Below are 17865 nucleotides of genomic sequence, written 5' to 3'. Positions count from 1 at the left end.
GTAGAGTTTGTGCCCTGTGAATGCAACAGAGGCTTGTGTTAGAGTTGGTGCCTGGTGCATGCGACAGAGGCTTGTGTTAGGGTTGGTGCCTGGTGCAAGCAGCAAAGGTTTGTGTTAGAGTTGGTGACTGGTGCATGCAGTGGAGGCTTGTGTTAGAGTTGGTGACTGGTGCATGCAGCAAAGTCTTGTGTCAGAGTTGGTGCCTGGTGCATGCAGTGGACACTTGCATTAGAGTTGGGGCCCAGTGTATGCAGCAAAGGTCACCCTCGGGTCCCATGAGGCACAGGGTCAGACGGATTTGCATATAGCCATGTCTGAACTGGGGTGGCAAACTGGGCTAAAGAACGGTGATGGATTAAACCCAGATCTTTTGACAGGGTGTGAGTGTTTGATTGATTCAGATGCTCCATCCATCACCACCCCCTTTTGTACCGCTTTTGGCCGCCATAAGTGTGGCAGGGTATGCTCAGACGTGAGTCCTTTACTCACTTTGCCACTGGATTCAAGCAAGCCGGGCTGAAGATGGCTGGAATGCCAGAAACTTTCCTCGGAAGCTTGTTTCCGGTCCTGGGAAGACATGGCTTGGCAGTTCGGGCTGGACTGTTCCCATGAGGCACAGGGTCAGACTGATTTGCATATAGCCATGTCTAAACTGGGGTGGCAAAGTGGGCTAAAGAACGGTGATGGATTAAACCCAGATCTTGTGACTGGGTGTGAGTGTTTGATTGATTCAGATGCTCTGTCCATCACCACCCCCTTTTGTACCGCTTTTGGCCGCCATAAGTGTGGCAGGGTATGCTCAGACGTGAGTCCCTTGCTCACTTTGCCACTGGATTCAAGCAAGCCGGGCTGAAGACGGCTGGAATGCCAGAAACTGGTCCTGGGAAGCTTGTTTCCGGTCCAGGGAAGACATGGCTTGGCAGTTCGGGCTGGACTGTTCCCATGAGGCACAGGGTCAGACTGATTTGCATATAGCCATGTCTGAACTGGGGTGGCAAAGTGAGCTAAAGAACGGTGATGGATTAAACCCAGATCTTTTGACTGGGTGTGAGTGTTTGATTGATTTAGATGCTCCTACCATCACCACCCCCTTTTGTACCGCTTTTGGCCGCCATAAGTAAGGCAGGGTATGCTCAGACGTGAGTCCCTTGCTCACTTTGCCACTGGATTCAAGCAAGCCGGGCTGAAGACGGCTGGAATGCCAGAAACCGGTCCTCGGAAGCTTGTTTCCGGTCCAGGGAAGATATGGCTTGGCAGTTTCTGGCTGGACTGTTCTCATGAGGCACAGGGTCAGACTGATTTGCATATAGCCATGTCTGAACTGGGGTGGCAAAGTGGGCTAAAGAACGGTGATGGATTAAACCCAGATCTTTTGACTGGGTGTGAGTGTTTGATTGATTCAGATGCTCCGTCCATCACCACCCCCTTTTGTACCGCTTTTGGCCGCCATAAGTAAGGCAGGGTATGCTCAGACGTGAGTCCCTTGCTCACTTTGCCACTGGATTCAAGCAAGCCGGGCTGAAGACGGCTGGAATGCCAGAAACCGGTCCTCGGAAGCTTGTTTCCGGTCCAGGGAAGACATGGCTTGGCAGTTCGGGCTCGACTGTTCCCATGAGGCACAGGGTCAGACTGATTTGCATATAGCCATGTCTGAACTGGGGTGGCAAAGTGGGCTAAAGAACGGTGATGGATTAAATCCAGATCTTTTGACTGGGTGTGAGTGTTTGATTGATTCAGATGCTCCGTCCATCACCACCCGCTTTTGGCCGCTATAAGTGTGGCAGGGTATGCTCAGACGTGAGTCCCTTGCTCACTTTGCCACTGGATTCAAGCAAGCCGGGCTGAAGACGGCTGGAATACCAGAAACCGGTCCTCGGAAGCTTGTTTCCGGGCCAGGGAAGACATGGCTTGGCAGTTCGGGCTGGACTGTTCCCATGAGGCACAGGGTCAGACTGATTTGCATATAGCCATGTCTGAACTGGGGTGGCAAAGTGGGCTAAAGAACGGTGATGGATTAAACCCAGATCTTTTGACTGGGTGTGAGTGTTTGATTGATTCAGATGCTCTGTCCATCACCACCTTACCGCTTTTGGCCGCCATAAGTGTGGCAGGGTATGCTCAGACGTGAGTCCTTTGCCACTGGAGTCAAGCAAGCCGGGCTGAAGACGGCTGGAATGCCAGAAACCGGTCCTCGGAAGCTTGTTTCCGGTCCAGGGAAGACATGGCTTGGCAGTTCGGGCTGGACTGTTCTCATGAGGCACAGGGTCAGACTGATTTGCATATAGCCATGTCTGAACTGGGGTGGCAAAGTGGGCTAAAGAACGGTGATGGATTAAACCCAGATCTTTTGACTGGGTGTGAGTGTTTGATTGATTCAGATGCTCTGTCCTTCACCACCCCCTTTTGTACCGCTTTTGGCCGCCATAAGTGTGGCAGGGTATGCTCAGACGTGAGTCCCTTGCTCACTTTGCCACTGGATTCAAGCAAGCCGGGCTGAAGACGGCTGGAATGCCAGAAACTGGTCCTGGGAAGCTTGTTTCCGGTCCAGGGAAGACATGGCTTGGCAGTTCGGGCTGGACTGTTCCCATGAGGCACAGGGTCAGACTGATTTGCATATAGCCATGTCTGAACTGGGGTGGCAAAGTGGGCTAAAGAACGGTGATGGATTAAACCCAGATCTTTTGACTGGGTGTGAGTGTTTGATTGATTCAGATGCTCCTACCATCACCACCCCCTTTTGTACCGCTTTTGGCCGCCATAAGTAAGGTAGGGTATGCTCAGACGTGAGTCCCTTGCTCACTTTGCCACTGGATTCAAGCAAGCCGGGCTGAAGACAGCTGGAATGCCAGAAACCGGTCCTCGGAATCTTGTTTCCGGGCCAGGGAAGACATGGCTTGGCAGTTCGGGCTAGACTGTTCCCATAAGGCACAGGGTCAGACTGATTTGCATATAGCCATGTCTGAACTGGGGTGGCAAAGTGGGCTAAAGAACGGTGATGGATTAAACCCAGATCTTTTGACTGGGTGCGAGTGTTTGATTGCTTTAGATGCTCAGTCCATCACCACCCCCTTTTGTACCGCTTTTGGCCGCCATAAGTGTGGCAGGGTATGCTCAGACGTGAGTCCTTTGCCACTGGATTCAAGCAAGCCGGGCTGAAGACGGCTGGAATGCCAGAAACCGGTCCTCGGAAGCTTGTTTCCGGTCCAGGGAAGACATGGCTTGGCAGTTCGGGCTGGACTGTTCTCACGAGGCACAGGGTCAGACTGATTTGCATATAGCCATGTCTGAACTGGGGTGGCAAAGTGGGCTAAAGAACGGTGATGGACTAAACCCAGATCTTTTGACTGGGTGTGAGTGTTTGATTGATTCAGATGCTCCGTCCATCACCACCCCCTTTTGTACCGCTTTTGGCCGCCATAAGTAAGGCAGAGTATGCTCAGACGTGAGTCCCTTGCTCACTTTGCCATTGGATTCAAGCAAGCCGGGCTGAAGACGGCTGGAATGCCATAAACCGGTCCTCGGAAGCTTGTTTCCGGTCCAGGGAAGACATGGCTTGGCAGTTCGGGCTGGACTGTTCCCATGAGGCACAGGGTCAGACTGATTTGCATATAGCCATGTCTGAACTGGGGTGGCAAAGTGGGCTAAAGAACGGTGATGGATTAAACCCAGATCTTTTGACTGGGTGTGAGTGTTTGATTGATTCAGATGCTCCGTCCATCACCACCCCCTTTTGTACCGCTTTTGGCCGCCATAAGTGTGGCAGGGTATGCTCAGACGTGAGTCCTTTGCTCACTTTGCCACTGGATTCAAGCAAGCCGGGCTGAAGACGGCTGGAATGCCAGAAACTTTCCTCGGAAGCTTGTTTCCGGTCCTGGGAAGACATGGCTTGGCAGTTCGGGCTAGACTGTTCCCATGAGGCACAGGGTCAGACTGATTTGCATATAGCCATGTCTGAACTGGGGTGGCAAAGTGGGCTAAAGAACGGTGATGGATTAAACCCAGATCTTTTGACTGGGTGCGAGTGTTTGATTGCTTTAGATGCTCAGTCCATCACCACCCCCATTTGTACCGCTTTTGGCCGCCATAAGTGTGGCAGGGTATGCTCAGCCGTGAGTCCTTTGCCACTGGATTCAAGCAAGCCGGGCTGAAGACGGCTGGAATGCCAGAAACCGGTCCTCGGAAGCTTGTTTCCGGTCCAGGGAAGACATGGCTTGGCAGTTCGGGCTGGACTGTTCTCATGAGGCACAGGGTCAGACTGATTTGCATATAGCCATATCTGAACTGGGGTGGCAAAGTGGGCTAAAGAACGGTGATGGATTAAACCCAGATCTTTTGACTGGGTGTGAGTGTTTGATTGATTCAGATGCTCCGTCCATCACCACCCCCTTTTGTACCGCTTTTGGCCGCCATAAGTAAGGCAGGGTATGCTCAGACGTGAGTCCCTTGCTCACTTTGCCACTGGATTCAAGCAAGCCGGGCTGAAGACGGCTGGAATGCCAGAAACCGGTCCTCGGAAGCTTGTTTCCGGTCCAGGGAAGACATGGCTTGGCAGTTCGGGCTCGACTGTTCCCATGAGGCACAGGGTCAGACTGATTTGCATATAGCCATGTCTGAACTGGGGTGGCAAAGTGGGCTAAAGAACGGTGATGGATTAAATCCAGATCTTTTGACTGGGTGTGAGTGTTTGATTGATTCAGATGCTCCGTCCATCACCACCCGCTTTTGGCCGCCATAAGTGTGGCAGGGTATGCTCAGACGTGAGTCCCTTGCTCACTTTGCCACTGGATTCAAGCAAGCCGGGCTGAAGACGGCTGAAATGCCAGAAACTTTCCTCGGAAGCTTGTTTCCGGTCCTGGGAAGACATGGCTTGGCAGTTCGGGCTGGACTGTTCCCATGAGGCACAGGTCAGACTGATTTGCATATAGCCATGTCTGAACTGGGGTGGCAAAGTGGGCTAAAGAACGGTGATGGATTAAACCCAGATCGTTTGACTGGGTGTGAGTGTTTGATTGATTCAGATGCTCCGTCCATCACCACCCCCTTTTGTACCGTTATTTACTCTGTAAGCACTATTTTCTTTAATGGTTTCTCCTACTACATGCACTACATGCATTCCTGCAACATCTAGCGCGCCATGAGTGCTTTCACGGGGCGCTTTTACAAAAAAAAGCATTTGTTTGTCAACTTGACAAGCAAATATGTTTTTGGGTAAAAGCGCCTCATATCACGCTTTCAGTTTAACCCGTTGGCTGCGCCGCCGATTTTGCGGAACTCTGTGTGTGTGTGTGTGTGCGGCTCGTCTGTGTGTGTGCGACTCGTCTGTGTATGTGCGGCTCTGTCTCTGTGTGTGTGGCTCTGTCTGGGTTTGTGTGTGTGCGGCTCTGTCTGGGTGTGTGTGCGCGGCTCTGTCTGTGTGTGTGTGTGCGCGGCTTTGTCTGTGTGTGTGTGTGTGCGCGGCTCTGTGTGTGTGTGCGCGGCTCTGTCTGTGTGTGTGGCTCTGTGTCCGCGAATACTCTCTACTACTCTATAATGCTCACCTATTGCCATTGTAAATGACAATACCATTTATTTATGTTTTTTTAAAAAAATGAAAAAATATGTCATGAGCAATACCAATAGCTCTACCTTTAATAATGCCTAGACCATTGCATTGTAAATGCTTGTTCTCTCAGCCTCTTAGATCTCTGACAAAATGTAGAGCTGGCCAACAGCACCAAGCAGAGATCAAGACAGTTGCACTCAGTGATGAAAAGATATTTATTAGCCAGTAGGTTAACAAGGAGTCTGGTCCTTATAGGGGATCCGAGAAGTCATCTTGGGATCACTTGACCCATGACCTGCCATTAATTAGTAAAGACTGTTCCAGGCAGTTGTCGGTCAGGGAGGCCTGCAGCTGTCTCTCTTGCTTCAATGCTTGAGTGACTCCTAAGTGTCTATGCCTGTGCGTGGGGATGTGAAACGACACACCATGGGAACGGCGTATCAGCTTCTCACTATTATAGTTGTCCAGGGTGGGGGAGTGGGGGCACTTTTTTGACACTCTGTGTAGAAAGGACAAACGACCATTCTGCAGGCCAGCCTGATGATCTACAGGCACGGCAAAGAGAAGAGAATCCCATACAGAAAGCATGTATGAAAGACCCACTGGGCTAGATTCATAGCGCTTGTTCCTCATTAAGTGTGACATGCAATTGCAAAACACATTACTTACGACAGCATAGCTACCACCTGCTATACAATGCCAGAAAACTGAATGACATATGTAGAAAGTCATAAATATCTATGCAGTTTACACGAGAATTACCTAACTGATGCAAGAGTAGGATGAGAGTAAGTGTGATCTGGTGGTACTCCCAATGTCTATATTTATGGAAAAAGATGAGTGTGAGAGAAATATTATAAGGGAACGATTTAAATCCATCATATGTTTGTTGTCTGTGCTGCAAAAATGGGACCAACAATAAGCAAATTAGCATAGCCCTACCGCAATAATACTGTTCCTAAAATAAAACAGGCAAATACATAAGAAAAAAGTTACACCTCCATTTGGACAGTTGATACTCTAAACATTGCTTTTTAATGTATTTTAAAAACAGATTGACCAAATTGATCACAATGCCAAAAAAACATTACCCAGAGAAGGAAAAATCTTACATGGAAATATAGAAGAAAAAGTAATATCCAATAAATATTTGCAGAAACAAAATGAACCCAGTATATACATGAAATTGCACTTATTTTTGAAATATCAGAGACACATTAATTTGGAAGCTATTGACATTTCTAATGATGTATAAAAGGTCATTACTACGTAAAAAAATCACAGTTCCCCAAAACCTGAACATATTCCCATTTTGGATCATTAGTAACGTACATGGATATTCTTTAGGTTGTTTGAGAGATCACATGTGTGACATCACATTCTATCATATCAAAATGCTATCCACATATCAGTCAACAGTAAGAAAACTTGGGCGGACATTATATGTGAATTGAAACTTGCTTTGCTTATATAACAGCACCGGATTTTGTTGACAAGGTGGACGAGAAAAATGACATTATAGAATATATCTTTTATAACATTACGACATGTCAATGAGAGACAAATAAATATTGATGGAAAGTTGAAATGTATGCTCAGAAATTGAGAACCACTTACTCGGTTTATTACTTTAAGCTCTGCTTAGTATGCATTAGATGATTTGTATCGATTTCTTCTCAAAGCTAATTATAACATTCCAGACACTATTTGAAAACCACCTGCAGAAATATGTTTTTTGGATTTTGTCAATGTTTGCAGATATTAAAGCACAAATTTCAAACTATGCTTCACTACTTAACCAACAAAACCAAAATGCCAGTTGGAGAAGAACTTGATTATTTTTGGCGGAGAGTATAGAGCAAAAGATGCACTACACATTCATATGCTTCTCTGGAACAAAGATGCACCTAAGTTTGAATACAAGTCTGATGATTCAGTTCTAAATTTTACTGAATGTTATGTGACTTGGGGCATCCCAAAAAAGATCACAACAACAAACTATGTGAGCACGTTTTACACTTCCAATCACATATATGCAGTAAATATTGCTTAAGAAAATATTGGAGCAGATCTAAATATTACTCAAAATGTCACTTTAGATTCCCAACAGCAGTTCTTAGGAAAGAAAGAGTCAACAATTGAATGTCATCAGTAAGGCATGTGGCATTACAAAGGATCAATGGCTACAATCCTTTAATTCTACATATGTGGGATGCTAACATGGATGTACAGTTTTTTGCAGAAATCAACACGCTTTGCACATTATGGGGCATATTATCAAGGGATTTATCTCTGCTTTTTTGGCTTTAAAAGCCAAGAAAACGGAGATAAAATTATCTCCCTCTCAGCAACTGGGTACTAACACGCAAATTCGCATATTAGCACCCTTTTTCTCTACGCTTCCCCTTGCATCTCTAATGAGAAGCAAAGGGGGCGTTCCAGAGAAAAATAATAGGAGAAATGTTGTTAAGCGACATTTCTCCTATTATCAAGGATTTCGCTAACCCTGTTAGTGATAAAAAAAAAAGCAGCGCTAACCGCGGTTAGCACTGCTTTTTTTACACCTGGTATTTTCCTGACTTAGCCATGATATCCTATGGAAGGTGGATATCATGGCTAAGCTTGTGAGCCCCTATCATCAAGCTAACACCAAACTTCGAGAGATTATCGTTGGTTTTCCAGCGATAATCTCTCATATGGCAGTTAGCGCGAGGATTTTTATCACCACTGAGATAAACCTTGCTAATAGCAAGTTATCTTTGCGATAATTTCCGGCGATGCTTAGCGTTAAAAAATTCGTTGCTAAGCATCGTTAGCGGTAAATATCGCTAAACGTTGGTAATATGCCCCTATGTTACTTCCTACATTACCAAGACAGGCAAAACAGATATATAGGTAGTATGGGAAGAAATATCTGCTGAGCAATCTTTAAGAAAAAGAATATACAGATTTAGCCTGCAAATGCTATCTTACCGTGAGAAGAGTAGCTATGAAACATGTGACCAATTAAGTCCCTCAAGCTTATATGGTAAATCACAGACAATCATGTGGCTTAGTTTAGGCTTGTCATCATCACTGTCGGGACTGCCGGAACTCGCGTAGCTAGTGGCAGTCCCTTTAAGGTGGTGGAGCGCTAAGCCTTTAAAGCTATGCGCTGATTCACAGGGAGTTGCTTGGTATTTTCCCTTCCTGTTGAACTTACTTGTTTCTTTAGAGAAACGTCCTGCAGTGGTGTCCTCGGATTATGGAATCCTGTTGCTGCATCCTCGACTTCTGGGTCTCTGTTGTCGTGGTCTTCCACTGTAGCATCAGGTCACATCGGATTCTTCAGATTTATTCCTCCTATCCCGGCAGTAAACACAAAGGAAAATTCAAGGTTTTAGTAGTGTACTGTATGGTAATGCACTACAGCAATACATTTTTGTTAATGACTTACCTGATTTCTTCTTCTTTTTTCTATGTTTAAAGGTTCATATTTGTTTGGACCATGAAAGTCAAGGCAATCACTTTTTCTTTGATTTAAAACTTAATTAGATGTATGACAATTTATGGATTATTTGCAAAATGTTATATCTGCATTTATTGTTTATGTCTGGGCATGATGTCCTTAAGTTGAATGGCTTCAAGAGTATACATAATTTATTTTGCCAACAGAATCGGTCACGTTGCTCCTTCTCATGCCGCGGTTGTTTCTGAAGTGTCATGCATGGCCCGCTCTTCCGCGGTGGGGTGTCTCACGACCCGGGTGGGCCGCTAAATATTCCAAAACCAATTTCCCTGCAATTGAGGCACCTCACAGCAGCGTTTTGAGACCTTTTATTCTTTGGATGACAAGGGAAACAGCATCTCAAGGCAGCATGCTCGCAATTCCAAACGTGTTTCAGGCTTCCTCAGCCCTTGGTCACTGGATAGGGCCATAAATGCCGCTTCAGAAACAACCGCGGCATGCGAAGGAGCAACGTGACCGATTCTGTTGGCAACATGGTATTGACATTGCCAGCAAACCTACTAGAGGTATTTTACTAAGAGAGGGTACACAGAGGCATGCTACGAGAGTTAAAACCACAACATCCAGAGTACAACTGTGGCCACGCCCATTACAGCGAGAAGTAATCAAAAAGCGCAGCAAACACGGCGCGAAAATCAGTTGTCTCCATCCCAACTATCCAGTGACCAAGGGCTGAGGAAGCCTGAAACGCGTTTGGAATTGAGATCATGCTGTCTTGAGATGCCGTTTCCCTTGTATTGAGTGGTTGTCTGAGTATTTGTATTGGTGCCTGAGTGTCTGTGTGGGTGGGTGGGTGGGGGTGTGACTCTGTGCATAGATGTGGGAGTGGGTAATTCACTGGGTGTATGGGTTCAAAAGTGCATCTGTGAAGGGCTGTATCGGTGGGTGAGTGTGTGTATGGGTGTGTTGGTGAGTGATTGGATGTCTCAGTGGTACATGTGTGAGTAACTACATATGTGAAGGGCAGTATATGTGAGTGTTGGAGTATATAAATGACTATATCTGAGAGTGAGTGATTGTGAGAGGGGCTGTATGGATGAGTGTGTGCTTGTATCAGTGATTGTATAAAAAGGTATAAAACGGTACCTCCAGTAAGTACCACATAGCTGGTTTACAGGGAGGTGGTCTGAGGCCACACCCCCTTTTACACCACTCCGCAAACGCAGCTCCTGGCGCACTGATGATCGGAGGATGAAGTCCACTTGTGTCCTGAGGTCATCAGGACCCAAAAAGACCTTATCGCCCCACCAGCAGTGCGCCAAGAGGCGCGTTTGCAGAGTGGTGTGAAAAGGGGTGTGGCCTCAGCCAACCTCTCTGTAATCCAGCTGTGTGGTGCTTACTGAAGGTACCTGGTGGGCTAGTTGGCCTCCAGGAACCCTCAGTATTCAAGGGGTTTTGATTCCCCAACATATGGGGTCATTAGGATGGCGGACGGAAGGACGTCCGCCGGCATGAAGTAGGCGGAAAATGCCTTTTTCCAGTCCACCAGCCGCGGTCAGTCCGTCCGCCACATTAGGATGGGAAGCACTGTCAAATTTACGTACGCCGCGGAAGAACAAGCACCGCCGCGGAAATACACCCGACCCCACGGCGGACGTAACCAACCAGAGACACCGCCGTACGGAATGACGTCTCCAACCGCCCACGTAATTACGATAGCGGATAAGACACAGTAAATCGCAGTGGAAAAACCACCAGCCTGAACACGGCGGATTCACCACAGCGGAGAGGCAAAACATTGCAGAGAGATTCCCACCACAGGTAGATCTCTGTCATGGACCCAGCTCTGAACGCATTTCCAATCCTCTTCGTGCTCCACCACCAGCAAGTCATGGACCGTCGCTGACGACGACGCAGGTACGCAAACACAACAATCGCTGCCGGAAGGGGAGTACCTGCCAGGGCTGTGACGTGGGGAGGGGGGAGGTGCATGTAGGGGAAACAGCATTTACGATACCACCAATATATCAACAATGCAAGTAGACAACCAGGAATGACACACAGAAACCACTACACACAAATAAATTAGTTTATTGCACATATTAGTAAATAACTCCTAGAGTAGGCAGGAGCATGGGCACTGGATACAACAGAAAAGGTACATCTGAGGTAGCACATGAGAGGGCACAATGCAGTATCATAACAGCACCAGGGCAGTGTTCATAACAGAGCAGATACATCAGAGGCAGCACATGAGATGGGAACAGAGCATCAACAGTACATGGCACGCAACAGGGACATCTGAGGCAGCACATGAGAGGGGCACAGAGCATCAACAGTCCATGGCAAAGAACAGTTACATAAGAGGCAGCACATGAGAGGGGCCAAGTGCCTCAACAGTCCATGGCACACAGCAGGGACATCTGAGGCAGCACATGAGAGGGGCACAGAGCATCAACAGTCCATGGCAAAGAACAGGTACATCTGATGCAGCACATGAGAGGGGCACAGAGCATCAACAGTGCATGGCAAAGAACAGGTACATCAGAGGCAGCACATGAGAGGGGCCAAGTGCCTCAACAGTCCATGGCACACAGCAGGGACATCTGAGATAGCACATGAGAGGGGCCAAGTGCATCAACAGTCCATGGCACACAGCAGGGACATCTGAGGCAGCAAATGAGAGGGCACAATGCAGCATGCTAACAGCAACAGGCCAGTGTTCACAACAGAGCAGGTACATCTGAGGCAGCACATGAGAGCGGCCAAAATGCAGCATCCTAACAGCAACAGGGCAGTGTTCGCAACAGAGTAGGTACATCAGAGGCAGCACATGAGAGGGGCCAAAATGCAGCATCATAACAGCAACAGGGCAGTGTTCGTATCAGAGCAGGTACATCAGAGGCAGCACATGAGAGGGGCCAAATTGCAGCATCCTAACAGCAACAGGGCAGTGTTCGTAAAAGAGCAGGTACATCAGAGGCAGCACATAAGAGGGGCCAAAATGCAGCATCCTAACAGCAACAGGACAGTGTTCACAACAGAGCAGGTACATCTGCGGCAGCACATGAGAGGGGCACAGAGCATCAACAGTCCATGGCAAGGCACAGGTACATCAGAGGCAGCATATGAGAGGGGTGAAGTGCATCAACCTTCCATGGCAAACATGTACATCTGAGGCAGCACAAGGACGTGTGTCAAGCGGCCCGTCCCATGGACATAAATAATGCAAGGGTGTTTACAATGGACTATCTACACACCAAGTAAAATGACATGTGAGTGATGTGAACTACACCTCACAGCACTGAAACTGGTGGACTGCTCGACCTAGTAGCCTCGGACACAGTGGCACACTCTGATACCGGATTGGGCGACACAGCCATAGCTCTAGTGAGACTCAGCCACAGTTCTAGTGACTGACACATGAGCCATAGACCCAGACACACTGCCAGGACATGACCGTGAACAGTGACCAACAAATACCATGCCAGCATCTGAGACATGAGAGTGGCGGACACACACATTGGTAGTACCTGAAACAGGAGAGGGTACAACTGACACAGTGCTACTACATGAGGCATGACACCGAACAACAGACACAGTGCCACTATCTGACACATGAGAGTGAACTGCAGCTGACCCACTAGGACCACTGAAATTATGAGCCACAGGGCTGCATGGGCCAGGAGGCAGTGTGGCTCTGGGAGCTGGGGACAGCTGTACTTGAGCGACATTGGGGTGGGCAGGTGTCACAGGTGTGTGCCTCCGTTTCTTTGGGATATGGAAGTGCACCCTGGACATGACTGGACTGGTAAGTGGTGTGGCCTCATCATGAACATCACCCATCAAAGGTGGATCATGTGCTGTTGTGGGTCTGCTCTCTGGGGTCGTGCTGGACCCTGCTTGACGTTTGCTGTGGCCCTGCCTTCTGCCCTCTGCGTCATGTGTAATGGGTGATGCAACAACAGTGTAGTCCTTCCTCTGCTTCTACGGGGTGTGGATGGGAAAAGAGGTATGGGGGGACTCCACCGCTGACACATGTGTTTTACGTTCCTTCTCCAACATCAGCCTCAGGGCATCCAGGGGTGATGTATGCCTGTCCTTGATGGAGCTCGTGTCCATGGAAGAACCCTTGGCCCTGGGAGGTGCCTTGCCTGTAGGATGTGTCCTGTCTCTGGAATGTGCCTGATCCGTGGGCGGTGTCCTGTCCCTGGGAGTTGGCTTGTCCTTTGTAGTGTCCCGGTCCATTGTAGTGCCCCTTTCCTTTTCAGTGTCCTTGTCCTTGGGAGTGTCCCTGGCCTTGGGAGGTGCCCTTTCCTTTGCTGTGTCCTTGTCCTTGGGAGTGTCCCTGGCCTTGGGAGGTGCCCTTTCCTTTGCAGTGTTCTTGTCCTTTGCAGTGTCCCTGGCATTGGGAGGTGCCCTTTCCTTTGCTGTGTCATTGTCCTTTGCAGTGTCCCTGGCCTTGGGGGTGCCCTTTCCTTTGCAGTGTCCTTGTCCTTTGCAGTGTCCCTGGCCTTGGGAGGTGCCCTTTCCTTTTCAGTGTCCTTGTCCTTTGCAGTGTCCCTGGCCTTGGGAGGTGCCCTTTTCTTTGCACTGTCCTTGTCCTTGGGAGTGTCCTTGGCCTTAGGAGGTGCCCTTGCCTTGGGAGTACCTTTGGAGGGGGATGCATGTGTTACATGTGAATCCCTGTCCCACAACACCCCTTGAGTATCATGTGTGTCAACTCCATGGTAGCTGATGTCGTGGTCTGTGAAAGATTTCCCTGTCCAAGGGGATGGTGTCTGTGCCCTCCGTGCCCTGCCTTGCTGCCTGTGGCTGCTTCTAGTGCAATATTCCGAAATGAGCCCTGCTCAGAAATGTCACTCTCCGCTGAGAAATCAAGTGGTGTGGATGGGGGAACTGAAGTAGAACCTTGTCCCTGCGACTTTTGAATGGCTGCAGACACTGCGTTGGATAACGACTGAACTGTTCTGTGTAGACCAGCAACATCGCCATGCATCCCCTCCATTTTTTTTTAAACATAATTTTTATTGTTTTATTTACAGAGAAGGTGACAGTATAACACAAAATATCAGTAAAGCCATCCCCTCACCACTACTATCCCACGTCTATTACAAATACGGTGGAGATGGCTGTTGCCTGAAGAGGTACGCAAAACGGTGTCAAATGTCCCGTTGACTGTTACATAATTCCTGAGAGGCAGCAACCTATATCGTCTGTAATCACCCCCCTCCTCCCCCAAACTCAAACCCAGTTCCCTCCCCCCATCTTCCCACCCCCCTCAACCCCCGACATGAGAGTGGCGCACACACACATTGGTAGTACCTGAAACAGGAGAGGGTACAACTGACACAGTGCTACTACATGAGGCATGACACCGAACAACAGACATAGAAACAAGAAAACCAACCACCCAAAGCCCATGTCCCACAGCCCTCCCCCCATCCCCCACCCTCCCCAGGCGTGTCGGAGTACTACTAGTGTGAGCTGGAACCATCCTCCGTAGTCCTAGCCAGAATCAGACCATCAGAAATAGGCAGATATTGTTATCACTCGTCACGTGAGAGGGGTAGCAATCCAGGGTGTAGACTCTAAGTAAATGGTAGCCTATACTATGCTACCGAGGGGCACTGGGCTATGCACGGGGGATTCTTCGTTGTCGGCCTCCGCAAGTGTGAGTTCCAGGACCAACCTTCTCAGGCCCAAGCCTTCTCCAAAGCTGGCTCATTACCTGATCTGAGTGCCATTTGCAACCAAACCTCCCCTTCACATCGAGCCCATTTACTGAGCTCCGCCTTCCATTTCTCTATAGTGGATCCCCTGTTCGCCTTCCACTGGGAAGTTATGGAATGTTTCGCTAGGATCAACCCCAGGTCAAGAAATTTGATAGTGATTTTGTTTTTCGAGATGTGCGGAAACCAATGTAGGATGCAGTGTGCCATTGAGGGCTGTTAATCTCGTTCAGTAACCTCCCGTAAAAGATCCATCACCCACTGCCAAAAGGAGCCAAGTGCTGGACAGGACCAATAATTGTGTTGGAAATCAGCCAGCTCCGCCGGACAGCGCAGACAGGCCGCTGGGTGGGTCGGGAAATATTTATGCAATTTATCATGGGTCAGATATGCCCTGTGGAGTATGTGAAAATGCAACAGCTGAAACCTAGCGTTGCGCGTCCCTTTCCAGGCCCTTTCCACTATACCAGACCAGGCTGCATCAGGGATCTCTGACGCCAAGTCCGCCTCCCACTTCGCCTTCAGAGCTTGTAGAGGGGACAAGGCCTCCACGGTCTTACGCTTATAAAGGCATGTGATAGCCTTGACGGTCCCCGCGGTTACTACAACATACTGACGCAGTACAAAAGGGGGTGGTGATGGACGGAGCATTTGACTCAATCAAACACTCACACCCAGTCAAAAGATCTGGGTTGAATCCATCACCGTTCTTTAGCCCACTCTGCCACCCCAGTTCAGACATGGCTATATGCAGATCAGTCTGACCCTGTGCCTCATGGGAACAGTCCAGCCCGAACTGCCAAGCCATGTCTTCCCTGGACCGGAAACAAGCTTCCGAGGACCGGTTTCTGGCATTCCAGCCGTCTTCAGCCCGGCTTGCTTGAATCCAGTGGCAAAGTGAGCAAGAATCTCACGTCTGAGCATACCCTGCCACACTTATGGCAGCCAAAAGCGGTACAAAAGGGAGTGGTGATGGACGGAGCATCTGACTCAATCAAACACTCACACCCAGTCAAAACATCTGGGTTGAATCCATTACCGTTCTTTAGCCCACTCTGCCACCCCAGTTCAGACATGGCTATATGCAAATCAGTCTGACCCTGTGCCTCATAGGAACAGTCCAGCCCAAACTGCCAAGCCATTTCTTCCCTGGACCTTTTGTACAACATACTGACAGCTCATAGCCATGGGCGGCTCAATCATACCCAGCCCCCAATGCTTACGTATCGCCGCCTATAACGCCGCACGTAGTAGGAAGTCCCCTCTAGGTAACTCAACACGGTCTCTCAAAAGGTCAAAGGGTATCAACGCGCCGTTTTCATACAGGTCACCTATGGTCGCCAACCCCTGCTGTTCCCAGGCTTCCAAGTGTCTCCATGTGTCCTACACATTTTGAGTGGTATCTCGGGGGCATACGGGACCTTAATTCCTCCCCTTCGCAGGTATCTATGCCAACATTTCCTGGCCATGGAAAATTCCTGAGAGAGATGCAAATCTCCCATCGGGAGGCAGAGGACGAACCGAGACAAGACCTGAATGGGTCCTGCCAGTTCACCGGACTCGCCCTCTTCTCTCGTGGCTCACGCTATCCACTGCGTAAGCCACTGCAGCTGAGCCGCCAGGTAATACATCTAATAATACGGTACTGCCAGCCCTCCCTCCGCTCGGGGTCGCAGAAGCGTACTGTGCACCACCCTGTGTCTGCCCGATCCCCATAAAAAGCCATTAACCATCATCCGTAGCCAACAGAAATAACTCGCCGGAATCCAGATCGGGAGAGTCCGAATAAAGTAGAGCAATCTCGGCAGGGTCACTACTTTAAGGAGTGCCACTCTCCCCGCCAAAGACAACGGGAGCTTTTCCCAGAAATCAAAGTTCGCTTTAGTGCTCCGTATCGCCTTTCCTACATTACCTTATAGAATGTCCCCCCTGTCATGGTAGATTGCCGTGCCCAGGTAGGGAATACATCTCCCCTCCCAGGTCACCCCTTCAGTAGAAAGCAGACACTCCCCGCGTTCACAAGTCGGGAGCAGGTACGACTTCGCCCAATTAACTTTATGCCCAGCCACCACACTCAACGACTTCAGGAGGGACTTCGCCCCTCGCAGAGAGTCACCAGTATCCGCCAAGAACATCAAAAGGTCATCAGCGTACAGTGCAATATGATGCACTTGCCCGTAAATATCCAATCCCTGGTAGGCCTGGCCCAAACGAGCCTGCGCCGCCAAAGGCTCCACCGCTATGGCAAACAATAAAGGGGAGAGGGGACAACCCTGGCTAGTGCCCCTACCCACGACGCATGCCTCAGAGATTACTCCTCCCGTTCGGACCCTAGCCGTAGCATTCTGGTACAGGAGAGCCGTCCAACTAACAAAATCCGGGCCCAATCCCATCGCGCGCATAACGTGAAAAAGATAAGGCCACTCTAAGCTATCGAAAGCCTTTTCAATGTCGATGGCAAACCCCGCCGCCACATCCACATCATAGGTGTCAGCTTCCAAAATATGCAGGAGCCTTCGTATATTAAGCGCGGTATTGCGGGTCGGGATGAATCCGGAATGATCCACATGAATCAGTGAGGACATGTGAGGGAGTAGTGTCGTCGCCAGTATTTTACTCAAGATTTTATAGTTCAGATTGAGCATGGACAACGGGTGATATGCCGACCTGTCCCAGGGCTGCTTGCCCGGTTTTACCAGTGTAACAATGATCGCCTCCCCGGTCGACTCCAGCAGGCTACCCAACCTTTCAGCCTCATTATAAAGCCACACCAGCCGGGGTGCCAGGAGGTCGATGTAAGTGTGATAAAATTCCATCAGGAAACCATCTGAGCCTGGTGTTTTATTCTGTGCCATAGTCTTAATGGCTACCCTCACCTCCCTCACCTCTATTTTACCACTCAGCAATTTCGTATCGTCCTCTTCCAACTCCGGCAAGTGTGTTCCGTCCAGGAATCTCAGCAAGTCGGCCTCCGATGGTAGTACCCTACTGCGGTATAGTTCTGTATAGTAATTGAAAAATAGCTCATTAATCCCGTGTTGATCGAACTGGGCTATACCCAAGCGATCCCTGAGCTCTAGAATAACCGAGCCTCGGTGAGCCGGGTTGGCCAACCAGGCCGAAGGGCTCCCGTTTTATCACGA

This window comes from Lissotriton vulgaris, chromosome 5, assembly GCF_964263255.1.
Source record: "Lissotriton vulgaris chromosome 5, aLisVul1.2, whole genome shotgun sequence".
Taxonomy (NCBI): Eukaryota; Metazoa; Chordata; class Amphibia; order Caudata; family Salamandridae; genus Lissotriton; species Lissotriton vulgaris.
Note: the sequence above shows the minus strand (reverse complement) of the source record.